Consider the following 17,933-nt stretch of genomic DNA (forward strand, 5'->3'; position numbering starts at 1 on the left):
GGGGTGGCAGGGCAGGGGCCGAGGAGAGGGTCAGGTCCAAGAACGCTCCAGAAGTCTTCTCAAGCTGCATTCTACATTTGCCAGTGGCCTGTGTTTTCACGCAGTGCTGACCTACCAAGCTGCTTCAGCAATGCGTGCCTGTTCAGCTCTAGAGCCACGCTCTCATCTTGAAACATTTTGTTTAAAATGCGTGGTTGTGTGGGAACCTGGTTTAGTGACACACATCAGTTATCCAGAACAGTGAGAGGTGGAGACTGTGTCCAAGGCAAGCCTAAGCCATGTAGCGAATTTTCAGGTCAGCCTGGGCTTCCTGAGACACTCTCTGTAAGAAAGACAAAAAACAAACCAAGGAAAGGGAGACAAACTAAGGCTGAGTCAGAAATATTATTTTGCATTACCGCTGGAAACTTCCAATTACCTTTTTAGTAAAACATTTAACTAACTAAAATTTCTAAGACTATAAGAGATGAGCAGGAATATTTCTAATCATCTAGTTTAGGGGGGAAAAAACTCATCAATAGAAACTAACAAGGTTTTGAAAAAAAAATATGATTAAAGCATCTTGGTAAGGAATTATGCACCGAGATTTAAAACATAAAACCCCACGAAAAGCTAATAATCTCATGAAAATGTTGGAACGTACTTAACGATCGTGCTTCGCAGCTGGCAACTCTATTGAGTGATGTCCAGCTACTGAAACGACGTTGAGGAACATTATATAATGTTTCCATAAAATTAAATACCCTTTTTCCCCATACTGTATACTGTAAATTTTCTCGCCGCCCCCCACAAAACTCCATAGGGTAGTCTTATCCCTGTAATTTCCCCCTGGGGAACGTGACATTCATATCGTTGTGTGCTACAATGTGAGAAACCCTGGGAAATATTTGGCTGAAAACCATGAATTTCAAGCTTACCCTGTCTATGCTATAATTTTTTTTGAAGGGGTAAACTGTAAGAAATGCAAAGGGGGGGGGAGTGAATATCACAGTATTGGCTGTGCTTATTGTTTCCGGCCCCATTGTGGCAAACAAATGAAAAGCAGAAGGCTTTGTTTCGATTGAGAGAGGTGCATCATACATCCGTTTCAGGTTTAAGAGACCGTTGAGAGGGAAACTCGTTTCTTCGGTCCTACAGAGCATACAGTGTGCCTCAATAGTCATGAAAATTTACTGATAATTTTGATTTTTATTTGCACTTTACAATAATACTTCAAACAAATAATATTTAAGCTACTCTACTTATCCATTATCATTGGTAATTTCTAGGAAGCATTAAGAATAAATCCAGAAATTATGTTTAATTTTTATTAGTAAAACTTATAAATATTTAAGTCAGCACATGATCACACTTGCTTGAAATTTTATCATCTGATAAAAATTCAGAACGTTGGGATTTTTTTTCTTAATATAGAACTCTTAGTAAGAGTTATTTATATTTAGACAGTCCCCAATATTTATTGTTTTTATCTGTTCCATAACATTTTTCTATACTATTAGTTTTTAACTCCTGACTCTTATAGTCATAATGCAAGGTGGTGGTTGGCTTTAAATCACAAATTTCTATAAAAAAGAAAAGGGGGATCATATTGTATTTTATTTTAAACAATGATGAAAGTGGAGGTGCTCTGCAGATTTCATGGAAGCTCCTAAATGGAGGATAAAGGCTGTGTATCGCCATGGGAACAGAAGGAACCGTAAAAATCTATTATGATTGGGATATGCTTAGAAAGTTGCTGTTCTGTGGAAGTAATTTTTCAGTGAGACAGCAAGACTGAAGGTCATTTGAGTGTGTTCCCCACAGAAAGAGGAGAGAGGAATAAGTAAATCTGACAGGACATAATCCTTCCCTGTAGTCAAGAGCGTACTCACAGCCCACATGCTTAGATTTGTCTTAGAAATGAAATTGAAGTAAGAGATCTTGAACTCTTTAAGTTGAAAAGACATGGCAGAATTCAAAAAAAAACAAAAAGTCCGGGAATTCAAGTTTCTTTTCTACCCCTTTGTGTTTCTCAAGGAAAAAGCAACAGACTCTTCTAGGATGAAGATGCTATAAAAATGTAACCCTCAGAAAACAGTTTAAATGATGGAGGCCAGTACTAATATGATCATTTTGGGGCTTAAAAAAATTCATAGTGCCTTAAAAACAACCCCAGTTTTACTCTATAAATATCCAAACAAATAAGTAAAGACACAACAAACCCAGCAATGCAGACAGAACAAAGTCCTTTTTCATCATTTTGACATTTTGATGTTGGTCCTTGATTTTATTTAAATTTTTCAGAATTAATAGAAATTAACAGCTAATGAGAAACCAGAAATTTAATGTACAGTAAGAAAGTGTGTGTGTGTGTGTGTGTGTGTGTGTGTGTGTACGTGCGTGCAGGATAATGCTTTAAGCCAATCCAAACCAAATTCCAGATATAAAAATATTCCCTGGAGGATAGAGAAAGGCTAACATGCTTTAAAATAATTTTATTAATTCCTTGGGAATTTCAGACAATATACTTTGATAATATTACTTCCCTAACTCCTTCCATATCAACTACTACTGTCATAATCCCCCAACTTTATTTCTTCTTATAGAAAAAGTTCATCCAGTCTTACTTATGCTGCCCATAAGCTCCTGGGTTTAGGCCATCCATCCACTTGGCTTGGTGTATGTACCAAGAACCCCCACCAGTTTTGGGAGAAAACTGACTGTCCTTCTCCTCCAAAACCCCATTAGATTGTTGTCGCCCCTACATTGGTAGTGGAGGAATGAACATCTTCCTATTGGACAGTGGACTGGCTTTATCTTAATCAGATCTTCTGCAGGCAGCCACAGGTACTGTGAGTTCATGAGTACAGTAGTCCTGTCATGTCCTGAAGTCACTTTACTCTGGTCTTTGCCAGCTACTGACTCCTACAATCTTTCTGTCCCTGAGACCCTCAGGAGTGGTACTATAGATGTCCCATCTGTGGCTGATCACTTTACTGACATTTATTATCTGCTGTTTGACTAGCTGTGAGTTTCTATGTTAACTATCAACCACTGCACAAATAGATGTCTCTGATGAGATCTGGGAACAGAACTAATATGTGGGCATAGATAAAATTAGAGGGTATTAATACTGTGTCCATTTAACAAAATGATAGTAGTAGATTGACTTTAAACCACTTTGTTGTTGTGGCTGATATAATAGTAATCTTCTTGCAGATACATAAGAAGGCCACTAAAGATTTCCCATATGTACCCACCCTTCCCCCTGAAGGCCACACAGATTGTACCAGATTCACACAGCTTTCTTTTGGAAAACATATAAAGCAATCCAGAAATGTTGAAAAAAAATCTTTTGAATTCTATCCTAAACTCATTTTAAGGCTCACTTTCCCTCCCACAGGAGCCAAAACTTTGTTGTATTAATTGTATTCATATATTCTTTCAAACTTCTTGAAGAATCACATAAAACTCTATCATAACTTTATTTATCCCTCATTCGTAGGTATGAATGTTTATAGATGGCAATGTTTATATTGTAGTTATAAACAAAGGTAAATCTCCACCTAATTATTAGACCACCAGCAACAAAATAAGACATAAACACTAGAGGCTTCAAGAAGAGATGTAGAGCTATCTACTCATAGGAAATACGAATTCGTTGTGTGGTGGTTGACTCCAGGAAGGAATGTCCAAGGAGAAAACATCTGTAGTAAAGGGGATGACAGTGTAGCTTAGTGCATAGCATCCAGGAAGCCCTAAGAGCTTTTGCACCGTAGGACCCCAAATAGTTACAATGAGGCCCAATCAATAAGATTGAAAGATTCATTGTGTGTGTAAGTCAGAGAAAACACAAGAAAGACCAAGACCACTTCTGGTTTCGACCATTAAACATAAGCAGTTTTCCATCTTATGTGATAAGGGAGACAAGTATAGATGGTAACATTAGCAAGGCATGATGAAGTTGCTGACCAAGCAAAGTCATTCTCATTAAAAAATATAAGAAAGACAGTATTATTCTTTAATAGCACTGCTTTGGCCAGGAATGATAAGATATGCTGAAACACAAGAACATCTGCTAGGATTTCACTCAGTCCTTTACTGCCCTGTAACACCTGGCCGGGATACAAGGGAGCCAAGATTAGATCTGAATTTTGAGCTTTTCTGTATTCACTTTGATATACTCAGTATCTGTTTTTGTTTTGGTTTGGTTTGGTTTGGTTTCGTGAAGAGTTCCGAGTCAAAATCTAGAGAGAAACAGGACACCCTTCTGCTCATATTTGCTCTCATTTAGCATGTAGCATACCACTTCAAAAGAATAATAACTAAAAGTAATCTCCACATGTCTTTTGAGAATTCCTCAGAAATGAACCTTGATTAATCTCTTGCCTAATTAAAACTGATTATTAAAATAGCTTATCCCTTGACGACAGAGTAAAGTGGTGCTTTATCTTAAGGAAATGGTTAATGTTCTTGCTGGTTAAGAAGTTTTGAAAATAAAACCTCTGCTCACAAAGGCCTCTGCTCTCAGAGTTTTTGGTCCATAGGTGTGCTTGGAAAGCTCCCATTATTTTGCATGGGAGGTGTTAAAATGACTGAAGTGAGCGTGTTATTAGAGACAGAAGTTCATTTGACGGGTTACATGTAACCTCATGATGTGGGAATCCCGCCAGTTCCTGTGTGTACCACAAAGTCACTCACTTGATAGGGCGAGTCATAGATACTGAGATGAATGAAGAACATAGTCAGTGCATGCAAAATGCTTTGAAACCTACCAAAACCAGAATGCTAAGGAGAAAAGGCTTAACATCAGACAGCACTATTGTTCTTAACAACTGCAAACTTTAGTCACATGTATGCATGGCATCGATGGTTTGGGGGTTATTCTTGATGATGAAATGACATCTATGTATAAAATCATAATTATCCAAGAACAAAGAAGGGAGAGTTTCATTAATTTGCTGTTGAGCCATAACCTTTTGACCCATACCTTTGAAGGACATTACCTTTCTTGTTGGAAGGCCCTTCGCCGAGTCTTTTAGGTCAGCAGCTAAACTTACAGACAATAGGATTGGCATACTTTCCTCTGTTTTCCATTATTCCTCCTGTTGCTCACTTTTTTGGGAGGATCCCAGAGAGGATCTTGCTAAGTGCCTCACGTTTCACTCTGTAACTTTGGCTGGTCTCAAACTTGTGCCAGTCTTATATCTTTAGTTTTTGAGTTTTAGTTTGGGGCAGGCATGTGCCACCAGTTCAAACTAAAACCTGGGCGTGGTGTTGTTTTCTTTTACTTCTGGTTGGAACAGAATCTGACCCATGCTAAGTCAGCATGGAGATGTGTCAACAGCCTGGCTGCTATTATTGACAAAACAGTTTCTGTGCTCCTGCATTTGAATTGAAGTGCTCTGAAAGTGTGTGTGTGTGTGTGTGTGTGTAGGGGTGGGATGGATGTTTGTGGAGGGCTGGAAAGATAGGGAGAGAGAAACATATCACATCTCTTGGGTATTCTATCTTTATTTTTTTCTAGCATTTAAATTTTCATCTGATACAATCATTGGAATAATTGAAACTTTGTTAGTCTAATTATGTTTTGATTACTGTTATTCATCATGACAGCAATGAGGTATCCTTCTGGCATGTTCTTACTCCCCATATTCCAAAATTTAAAAAAAAAAAAAAAAACGTTGTCAAAGTTTGTTATTATGTTATAGATGAAGTGACACATCTAGGTGAAGTCTAGGAATTCCTGGGGAGATAAGAAGGTGACAGAAATTGTGACAGAAGAACAGGGATGAATGTTGCCATGGCAATGGAAAACCTTCTGTTTTACCACCTCAGCCTTTTGGATGTAACTCCTGCTGTAGAAGAATAATAGAATGTGGCCTACAAAGCACTGTGTTAGCTTTCTTGTTTTATATGTGGCACTATAATATTATTTCAGTTAAAGCCCCTGTTCACATTTATATTTGTCTTCCAGAGAAGCTTTGTGATTTTAGAGGCTTCTACTGCAGAAGATATGCAAAATGTGTTCTTTGCACATTTTGCTCTCAGAATCCTCTTTTGTAGCTATCATGATATTGTTATGTGGGAAAAAGAGGAAAATGTCCCTAAAGAAACAGAAGAGGTGTTAAGATTTAAATAAAAGTGTTGTGACCTACACATGACTTGGAGGAATTTCTTTAGGATCTTGTTTCTTTTTAATATAGTCTAAATACCGAAGTGATATATCCTATTGAAAGTAAAGGTGTTAGTGAGCACAGACTTCAATATTTTTATTAAAATGCTAGAAACAATATTTTCTCTTTGTCTGAGACAAGTTTCAAAGTACTTTGACTTTTTTTTTCTGATTCAAAGTTTTTGTTACAAAAATTGAATAGTGGGATCTGGGCATGTAGCACATGCCTTTATTCCCACCACTTGTTGAGGAGAGGCAAGTGGATCACCGAATTTGCTGCCAGTCTGCTCTACAAAGTGAGTTCTAGGACAGTTACAGAGAGAAACCCTGTCTTGAAAAATGAAGTAGGAGAAAAGAAGAGGAAGTCGAAGAGGAGGAGGAGAAGTGGAAATTGGTGCTAACCTTTACTGTGCTGGTCTCAAAATGTTTGACATTTGAAACCTGCTCAGGTGTAGAGCTTTTCGTTATTTCATTAATTGGTTGAGTATTACCATGTTGTGAGAATTGTAGGTATGTTTCAAAGAAACAAATTTTATGCAAAAAAATGACTAGCTTTTGTCCTTGTTGTTTTAGGATCAGATTATCAGTTACTTCGAGATTTCTCTTAATGTTGTGTCACCTTAATTCAAACAATGTGTCATAGTATAGGAGATCTGAAATGTTTCTTACACAAGGGAAGTAAAACTATACTGTATTTATAGGACACATACTCAAAATGACAAGGAAGGGCAGGCAAGCCAGGACAGGGCAGGTAATATGATAAGGCAGAGAATTTTTTTCCTTGCTTTGTAAACATATCTTTTTGTCTCTGCATTTTTCTTCTGTAGAGTTCACTGGTACATCCAGGCAGAAATAATGACAATATTTATAATGTGTTATTTCATATACTGATTATTTCATAATCAGTTTGTTAAACTGATTATTTTTTGCCAATACCAAACATATATAATGGAAGACTCATGAAGAATATTCAAAGAAGTTATTTCTTTAGATATATTTTTGTGTGTGTTGAGGAGAAACAACAAAATAAATTCTAAAGGACTGATTTTGTCTGAGGTATGTCCATGCGTTGATAGCTAGAGTAACTGCACATTCAACACAACTGTTACTCAGTTCACTTATTTGTTGTGCCATGGTGTATGAAATATCTCTTTAGTTCTGTTCCTGTGCTTACTAACAACAGAGCTGGTGTTAAAAAAGAGGGTAGGTAAGCAAGGTGCACAGTTGCTTCCATGATTTGGTGGAATAGGGTGTCAATGAAATGAACTGATTCACTCATGCCATATTACAAAGCTTTATCTATCCTCTCTGCTCCTGTGTCCCTAGGACAATTTGTAAGCACAGCAGGAAAATGGTAGAGGAGGCTATTGTGGTGAAGTGGATGATGTGAACAAAGTTACAACAGGAGAAAATGAGCACATTTTTATGTAGCTGAGGATACTGTAGCAGAACAAAAGATCTGAGGAAAGAAATAATGGAGGGGCCATTTTTTCACAGCCCACCTGTGAAAGATGGGCTGAGGCCCTCTTGTAGGGTGGTCGCTTTACCTGCCAGGCTGGAATTTTCTGCATCATTTTGCCTGTAATGCAGATTCTTTAGAAGCTTCTAACGAGAGTTATAGTTTACAGTGAGCAGGGATTATGGGGAAAATTCCAAAAGAGAAGAACTTGCAAGTAAAAATCGATTATATTGTTGCGGTAGGAAAGAAGGTAATGATATTAGATAGAGCAGTATCAGTGGTAATGGAAAGCAGAGGAATGATATGAGAGGCTTAGGCTTTGAATTTGCAATGCTTGGCTACTAATTGGACCTAGCAGCGAAGGGTGAGGGAAAATCAAAACTGCCTAGGTGACTGGATGGTACCATTCATAGAGTTAGGTCTTCAAGGGGCACATTCGGCTTCCAGAACTGAATGAGGAGTTTGATCTTAGTGGCATTGAAATGGAGTTGCCAATATGAGACAGATAGAGAGCATGTGCATCTGGCTATCAGGAGGTAACTTAATCCTTGGTAATAAAAGTTGGGAATGTCTGACAGAAATCATTACTTCACTGACGTGGAGGCTGCCAAGACTGAGCACAAGCATGGACAGATCTTGTGGATCCATTATGTAAGGGAGAAAGCACTGAAGGCAGCAGTGCTGGAAACAATTGGTTAATTAAAGTGAAAGTCCAAATTTGCCAGAGGGCTGACTCCCCTGGCTGGCTCTGCTGATGCTAATCCAAAGAGAGATCATACATACGGACCAGATGATGATAGAGCCTGAGCTAGATGGATGAGGAAACAAGAGTCGTTTGGATACTTACTGATAGATTACTGACTTAATGACCTTTCTGAAATGTCCTGTATATAAGAAAAACAAACAATGGAGGAGTATGCTTGTACATCTAAGTGACAGCATGAGGATGTTTCACTACCGCTGGTGATTTTCTCCATTTTACAGTGTCCTGCTTCCTCTCAGTTTTGATCACTGATTAATGAGCAACTTTTCAGGACACAGCCGAAATGAATATATCTGAGAATAATTTAATGAAATATTAAATTTGTCATTCTGAGAATGTTTTAATATTAAAAAAATATAGGAAGAGATGCCGGGATTCTAATAATATATGGAAATCAGCAATTTAATGGCAGGCTATATAGTGCTATAAGTCATGAATGAATGACTAAAAATATTTTAGGTAGTCTGTGGCAGCATCTAAAGCAAAACGCACACACACACACACACACACACACACACACACAGGAAAAATCCGTAAAGGATAATCTCAAAGTTTCAGAATTATAGCATGGCAGAGTTATCTACAGCAGTGACTTAATCATAATGAGTTGAGGGAGCTTAGGGATTAGCACAGACGTAGAACATTCACAGAGCAAGCACAAGTGCCTCTAGCTCCAGAAATACTGCTACTTTCTTATACACAAAACATTTGCATCTACCTTTATTTCTGTATTGAATAGTATGTACACTAACCGTTTCATTCTCAAAAATTCTTAGGTATTTACAAATAACAACAATGAAAAGCACTGATTCTATTTTTTGTTTGTTTTGTTTGTGTTTTTGTTTGTTTTCTGCGCTCTGTAGCTCAAGCTGGTCTTAAACTTTTGATCTCTCTGCTTCTGCCTCTCTAGGGCCATGATTTCTAGTGGGAGCCATTATATTCAATTTAAGGTTTTGATCTTGTGAAAATGTTTTATTGTTTGTTTGTTTTTTTTAATTTCCATATGCTCTTCTATTTAGGGCAATCCACTGGAGCATGGTGGGCCTACCAGGGCCACATTCTTAAAAAAAGATGGATTTCAATCTCTTAGAAGCTATCAACTAATTATTGCATATTTATGTTGAAAGTCATTAGACAGTTGATCACTAGAACCATAAATAAGGCATAAATGCCACATAAATATATGTTGGTAGTTCAAGGGATCCTCCAGGTGAAATATTAAATTTTTTGTTTATTGATTTTTTTTTGCTTTGTTTAAACTTTGTACTCTTAAAGAACATTTTTTTGTTAATTTAAAATCCTAACAGTTGGAGTTAATCTTTGTTTTCCATCTTATAAAATGTATCCCTGTTATGAATCTGTGATACATTCATTTTCTATTGCACGTTTTCCTTTTTATGGCTTCAAAAAAATTGCATTGCATGTATCTGTCACGTTGTTCTTATCCAGTCCTCTGCTGAGGAGCTCCTATGTTGTTTCCATAATTTGGCTATTGTGTATAGTTTTGCAATAAGCTTTGGTTTGTAGGTATTTCTGTAATATGTTGACCTAGAGTGCTTGGAGTAGATACTCAGGAGGAATTTGTCTGGGAATGGTCCATCTATGTAGCTGTTTGAGAAACTTCCATAGTGAGCTTCACAGAGCCTGTACAAGTTCATATTCATATCAGCAGTATATTAGGTTTCACTATACTCCACATTTATGTCAGCTTTTGTTGTTGTTTGTTTGTTTTTTTCTTAATGACTGACATTCTAACTGAAGATGGAATGTCAATGTAGTTTTGACTTGAATTTCTCCGATGGTTAATTAGGTTTTTTTATGAATTTATTGGCCATTTGCTGTTCATCTTTTGTGAACTGTCTGTTGACTTCATTAGTCCATTCATTAATTGTGTTGTTTGTATTCTTTTTTTCTTAGTTTTATAAGTGTTCTGGATATTAGCTCTCTGTCTGAATAGCTGGCAAAGTATTTTTTTCCCCTATTCTGTAGGCTATCTCACAGACCTCTGTTCCATTCATTATATATTGTGTCTATGGATACTTAGCCCCTCCTCTTTCCCTTTTTACAGAGTGAGAGATCAAACTCAGGGCTTACTACATTATTGAAAAATGCCGTACCTTTATGCTCTCAGCCATTATTCTTTATTCTGAATACATCATATTTATTCTATGTATGTCTCCCAAACCACATGACTGTACAGTAAATAATTCAACACACATGCTTTGTCTACTGATTTTTCATCTTTTCTTCTGTCATACATTGAATATTCTCAATTACAACAGCAGCAACATACTGCATTTATCATAGGCTAACCACACGCCCAGGTTTGTGCACAGTGATTATAGTGACTTTAAGTATAATCTGCCATTTGATACCTACAAAATTACGAAGTAACACAGACAATAGAATATCTTATGTATAACATCAGTGGATAGGAGAGACTATACATAGTCTTTGCCCATTCTAATATTACTTGGAATTTGCAGAAACAATATAAAGCTTTTATTTGTTTGAGTTTAACCGTAGGACTCCTACACTTTAAAAAGGATTTTTTTTCTTGTTTGTTTAAAAAATCAGTTGTAAGTGCAAGTTTTATGTAAGTATATGCACCAACTGCATTTAAATGTACAAAGTTGAAATTTTTAGGCCAAGATATTTGAGAAATTATGAACATAAACTTTAAAATTTGAATCTAAAAACACATTTGTTAGTTTAATAGAGTATATCAAGTAAAAGAGTCAATTCATGAGACATGACTTTGAATTCAACCAATTTGTATTTTGTTTTGCTGTGCATTAATCAAATGGTTGGCAAAAAAAATGTTTATTTATGTAGAAATCAGTTTTCAATGTGATGTATTTCCTAGAGACTATAAGCCAATACTGTAGACATTTTGAAAATGATAGGAGTTAAGTTAATTCAGATTTTCAGACTCTGATTGAGATATCACCTGCAAATAAACAAACTTCACATGTTTGGGAATTGTCCTAAGAGCATAATTGTTGGCGCAGAAAGGTAGTAAAAATGTCATATGCATGTCCGCTGCTGTCTCCACTGGTCAGCTGTTCCCCGGGGTTCTGTCTAGGTTCATAAGGAAATAGTTACCATATGGCTGGGACATAGCTCTGTACTAAAATACTTGTGAGGATGCAGAAGGGCCTGTGGTTACACACACAAACACACACATGCACACACAAGCCCCTCCCCCACACATGTACACACCCAGAGGACAGAGAGACTGACACAAAGAGAGAGACATGGAGACAGAGACAGCAAATCAACATTTACTAATGGGGTTTACTCTTTTAACAAATTGCACTCCACGGATATTTAAATTATATATTTTTATGCAAGTTTTCTCATTTCAACTCTAATTCTAAAAAGTTCCCAACTCAGTAAAGGTTTAATGATCACAGACCGAGCAAAGAAAGATTCTGTCTTCAAGAAATCCATGCTCTTGTTCATGGGTGTGCATACATATAGTTTTTTTTTTAAGTATGCCACTTGAAACATGGATATATATTTGCAGATCCATAATTTATATAATTAAGCCCATAATTGTATTTATTATAATAAAGTAAATAACTATTTATGCTTTAGAGGTCACCACCTCTGAAAGCATAAAGGTGCATTGAAAAGATTGGTGTGATTATACTAAGGTACCACTCATGAAAGAATGTTAGTAAACTAGTTAGGTATTCTGCTACCTCCTGAAATAGACTGGTGTTCTGCTGGCCTGAGTTACACTGGAGTAAAGGGCTACAGCAGTTTTGATTTCAGTTGTTTGCTTCTGGGATTTGGGGGAGCTGTTTAGTAATCCTTTGGGATTACTAAGGGGGAGGGCGGGGGAGAGCCTTGCATCACGCTGTGGTGGCCTCGGGGGTTCATTCAAGTACCTTAGTGGCTTGCCGTGGTTGAACACCCATGAACAGCCTTCCAGTTCAAGTGACTTTGTAATTAAAGTGCTTGATTTCGGGCACACAGCGAGAACCCATTGCGAACAAAGTCTCTGTGTAAATAAGTGGCCATACCTAGATACATGAAAGAACATTTAAGATTAAACTCCTACTTGGGAAGAAATTACAAATCAAAAGAGGAACTATTAAAGGGTAAAGCAAACTGATTTACCTCACTGCTGGGGTGGGGGTGGGCAGGGGAATCTTAGGGTGATAGAATTTCCATGTTCAACGTGCCTCTAATTTTCAAATAACATAGTGTTTCTTATTGTCTGAGTTGTTTGCTATAGGAACTTCTCTACAAAAGCAAGTGCACCTTTGGAAATATTTCCTTGGAAATATTATTTTCACCTCCCACTGCGTGGCTTTAGAGTATGTAACAGAGTCTCTGTGTGTTGTGCCGTAGGTGTATAAAAGTATGCAAAGGATCTTTTTAGCCTAAAATAAATTATGTATTTGGGTTCATTCAGTCGCTTTTATAATAGAAGGCAGTCAAGAAGCCGAAACTCATATTTCGTAGGGTTGACGATGTCTTCCCTTAGGAGTGATCATGGAATCAGAAGGCCTAAATCAATTTAAATGAGGGTCATGGGTTTATACTGACAGTGTGGGGATGGGGCGGCCAGCTCTGCAGGACTGCACTTAGCCAACAGAAGTCTCACATTTGTAGCAGAACACTTTTTCCTTATCTTCAAAGTTAGAATAAAAGCTTGCGTGACTAGGAGTGAGGAGGGAAAAAGAAAAAAAAAACTTTATCAGCAAGATCATTAATAACTGGGGACTCAGCTTTTCAAGTTACAATTAGCTGCTCAACAGCTGTGACCTTCAAGAGCTACTCATTATTGTGGGCCCTGATTGTTCGCTCCCACTCCAGAGCTCTTTTCTGAAATAGTTTCTCTGACATCATTGACCCCAGGGGTCAGTGTGAGAGATGAGTCTTCAGGCACTCATTTGTAAGTCTTGTTTCTGCAGCATGCTGCGTGTGTGTGTGTGTGTGTGTGTGTGTGTGTGTGTGTGTGTGTGTGTGTGTGTGTGTTAAAGAATTCAGCTGGTGCTTAGTTAAAGCCTCATGGTAAATCCAGCTGTTTGGTCAGACCCAACTTAGAGTGCTGCCTGCCAGAGGAAGGGGCACTCTGGGGAGCAAGCAGCAAGGCGTTTTAGTGGCCTCGAGTGCAGAGTAGAGCCGATGGTAATAACACAGACTCTGCTTTATTTTGATGTGTTCCTAAAGGTCTCAACACACAGACTTGCCAAACCCTGTCACACACTGCACCGCCTCTCAATGGATCAACGGGGATTTTAAACCTGCTGTGAGTTTGGCATAGGCTGCAACCCAAGGAGAAAGTGGGGATTAGAAAACTGTAGTCAAGTATGAAATGAAAGCTCAGTTGGAAAAGGAGGACTGGATTATTTTCAACTTCTTGCCTCAGTTCCTTTCTGTCTGAAGAACATATGACTCTTAAGAGAAGGGAATTTGCTTTCTTGGGACAAGGTGTGACCCATAATCCCTCTGTTCAAAAAGTAGACTTAATTAGGGAAATGCTATCCATCACAGCACGAAAGCATAAACCCACTGGCAGGAGGAGCAATACATTATTATTTTTTCATTGATAACAACTTTACTGACCAATCCAAATCCAGAATTAAATCTTGTAGCCACCCCCCAGAGCATCTTGTCAGTAAAATGTACTTATGATAAAAGTTTTATAGTGAACTCTTGGCAATATCTGAAGTCATTAAAGCAAGGCAAAATGGGATCTCTAGGACAGAAAAGGTGGACTCTGCTCTTGCTGACGCACTTCCAAACCATGCAGGCCAGGATAATGCTTCTAGCTTGTGTGTCTCTGAGTTCTCATTTGTTACAGTGCATAGACCAGGTAGACCTGACAGTACAGAAAATTCCTGAGAATCTGCCTTATATTTCTGTCCCACTCCCATGATAACTTTTAAACTGGTTTCTTTTTTCCTTATCTCAGAAATAGAAACCTGAGGGAGGCAGAGCTACTGTGTGAGATATAATGTATCTTGATTGGGTAGCTCCAAAGCCCATGGTCACAGTCATCCCTAGTTAAACTGGGTGGGTCACAAAAACAAAAAGAAAAGACTTGAACACAGGAAGAAGCCTTTATAGGAATTGGCCAGCAGCTGGTGAGCTTGTTGAACTCTCTTGCATTATTATTACAAAGTAAGATTACACTTAAAGAATCATTTCAAGCACAATATTATTGAGGGAATGTTAGATAATACCAATTATCAATTATGTAAATAAAGAAATTGAAGAAATAAAGACTCAAGACACAGTTCCATAGTCTACTTGAGCTTGCATTCATTGTGTCAATGTATTAACATATTTTAAGGTCCAGGTTGATGAGAACTCTTTTAAGAGTCGAAATCTGGATGCACTGAGGATTTAGTGATTGCTGTAATTTCTTAGGTATAAAATGGGCGTATTTGTTAACTACCTAAAAATAATAAGCTAACATATGCATTAATCTTATCAGAAATATCACTAATATACATTAATCTTATCACTGCAGGAAATATTCAGCCACGGGGGAAAAAATGAAATAATGATGTGCTTGGGTTGTACTGACCCAGAAGCTTCATGAGCAGAAGCTCCAAGGGTGTCGTTGTTACTGGACAGGGTGAGATGGTGGTTCTGCTAGCAGTAGAGAGAATTACAGAAAATGAAAGATTCAGGGCAAGTCAGGTAAGGAGTTCATAGCCCCACAGAGGAAAAAAAAAAAGAATAAAAAAGAAAGTTTCTGAAACAGCTTTACACTGCCATTTTGGCTGTCTTTATTTGCTTCACCCCCAGTGAGAGTTCATCCTGAGAGAACATGGCCAGCAGGTGAGAGTAACAGAAAACAGCTGGCTCTTAGTGAGGGCAGCAGATGCTGTTTTCTGGTGTGTGTGTGTGTGTGTTTCTTTTTCCATTTTTACTGACAGCTGGGCAAGTCACATGTAGTTGAGTCTTCTGGCTAGACTCTGTAATGGTCCTTTCTATATCCCCATTCCTGTGTCCTTGAGGGCTTGTCTGTCAAGTAAATATAAAGAGAGAAGAGACTGGAGATGAAGACCTGACATTCCTCTGTAAAGATGATGTCTTCCCATCTCCTAGCTCATTTCCAAAGCTGCTCCCAAGGAGAGAGAAGAAAGAAATGTGAGCCCTGTGTCCCTGGCTTGCCCAGAGAGCAGATCCTTGTCTTTCCAAAGTAAGCTGTCTGTTAAAAGACAAACTCCTCAGTTATCCAAAGATCCCTTGTGGTACTAAGGGTGACCTCTGCCTTGTTAGAGCAAATCATCTCTAAGGAAGGACAGCCAAACAGGCAGGTGAGCACAGAGACTAAATGCCATGAAGAAGTATGTACTGCTCTTTGCTGAGCCGGCTGCAGCTTTGAAATTATCCCATATTGGGTTATATCCAGTATGCCAATGCTCTGAAACAGCCACATTTATGTGGGGTTGCAGGAAATTTATGTAAAGACTTAAACAGTGCATTGTTTGCACCTTTATAGTTTTTGACTGGAACAGTTGCATAGTGTTCCATGTGGGTGATAATAAATATTTAAAAGCCAGAGTATAACATCATTCTGTGTATTCTTATAAAATGTTTGATTTAAGTGGAACATTTGTGATCATATCTTCCCTGAAGAACAGACTGTGGCCACAGATTTTAAGACACTGCTCTGTAGCTAGTGGACTGTGTTCCAGTTCCAATTCCATTCATAATTTGTAGTATGTTATGAGCAAATATATATTTTAAATCAAATATTTATATTCTAATTTTTGGTGTTGAAATAAAAGGGTTGGGGAATATCCCAGTATTTCCCAACAATAACTGAAAAAAAATATTCAGTTCTAAAATTAATGGGGACTTAAAAAAAAACTTATAAGAAAACAAATGTCACACATCCAACTGCCAAAAACACCCACTGTAGAGGCTTTCATGCCATTTTTGGTATTTTTATCTATTCGTGTATTTTTTTAATATAGTTTTGAGAGGAATGCGTGAGTAGCTTTTATCTGCCTTTCTTTTTTCAGCTAAGATTCTGAACTCACCAGACTGAAAGTGTTTACACAGTTGTCTTTGCATGCTCTTCCATTAGGGAGGGAAGGGTTGACTTTAATGTGAATCTCTTGTCTGTGCCATTTCATTTCAACTAAACATCTTTGTACAGCAGAATTGCACATTGTTGAAGTGACATGATGTGTCTTTATTCTTCTCCTGAGAGCTTCTACTCAGCCTATTTTAATCACTACATTAACATTGCTTTTACTAAAATCACCATGTGTTTCTGTTTGTCCAAATTCGGTATTTGTTTCCTCTGCCCTTATCCTAATTTGCTTCTCAGCATCCTTTAACTCTCTCGACACTCATGTCGTACTCTCCTTCCCTTTTCCCTGTTTCTAATTTTGCACATTCACAGAATTGAATTGATTTTTATTTCTCATCCAATGGCACTCTATTACAATTCTTTGTGGATTTTTTTCTATTTGTTATTTTATATGTTTTCTTTCCTTATGGTAAGAAAACTAGTGGTGGTATCTCACAATGACACCCATACTAGAATCTCTGGAAGACAAGAACAAGCCATCATGTGAAAAAGAAAAGGAAAGGACCTTGAAGTATATATAGGTTACCATAGATTTGTCTGGTTGTGCTCATTGTAGTCTAAAGAATTATTTAAAGTGGAAATAGAAGTTAGAGAAAAACACAGAAATATAGTATTTATTGTTTGTGGGGCAGAAACAAGTGAGCACCCAGAAGTTGAAATTTATTCTGCCAGAGCAGAAAGGAACACAAATGCACTGCCCTATCGTAGCTCAGTGAGATCCAAGCCTGATTTGACCAACTTAACTGTAAGAGAAAAGTTGTACAATAGGGGTTGGGGATATGGCCTAGCAGTTAAGAGCATTGACTATTGCTCTTTGAGAGGACTTAGGTTCAATTCCCAGGACCCACATGGCAGCTCACAGCTGTCTATAACTCCTGTTCCAGGCGGTCTGAGAGACATACTTGCAGGAAAAACACCAATGCACATAAAATAAAAATAAAAATAAAAAAAAACTTTAAAAAAAAGAAAGGAAAATACAATTTCTTAGGGCTGGAGAGGTGGCTCAGAGGTTAAGAACACTGACTACTCTTCCAGAGGTCATGAGTTCAATTCCCAGCCACCACATGGTGGCTCACAACCATCTATAATAAGATCTAATGCCCTCTTCTGGCATGCAGGCAGAGCAGTGTATACGTAATAGATCTTTAAAAAATGTACAAGAATAACTACTTGTTTTAGGGGTAATTTATTAATTCATCCAGTAGATCAGGCTGAAGAAATAGGCTTCAGTTAGGAGCACATGCTACCCTTGTGGAGGACTGAAGTTTGATTCTTAGAACCCAAGTAAGGAATCTCAAAACTGCATTTAACTGATGCCTAAAGTGGCTTCTGGTGGTACCTATACTCACATATACTTATCACAGACACACACACACACACACAACACATACCATACATATGCACTATACACACTACTGCAGAGAGGAAGGATGGGCAGAGAAAGGCAGGTTCTCATTTGGATGTCTTTTTACTGCCCCTTTAT

At 37.8% G+C, this 17,933-nt stretch overlaps 1 protein-coding gene across 22 annotated transcripts in view; it reads left to right on the forward strand.

Moving 5' to 3' along the window:
• Positions 1 to 17,933, forward strand: part of Adgrl3 (adhesion G protein-coupled receptor L3) — a 780,523-nt gene that overhangs the window by 302,426 nt on the left and 460,164 nt on the right. The window lies entirely within an intron of this gene.

Source organism: Meriones unguiculatus, chromosome 3, assembly GCF_030254825.1.
Source record: "Meriones unguiculatus strain TT.TT164.6M chromosome 3, Bangor_MerUng_6.1, whole genome shotgun sequence".
Taxonomy (NCBI): domain Eukaryota; kingdom Metazoa; phylum Chordata; class Mammalia; order Rodentia; family Muridae; genus Meriones; species Meriones unguiculatus.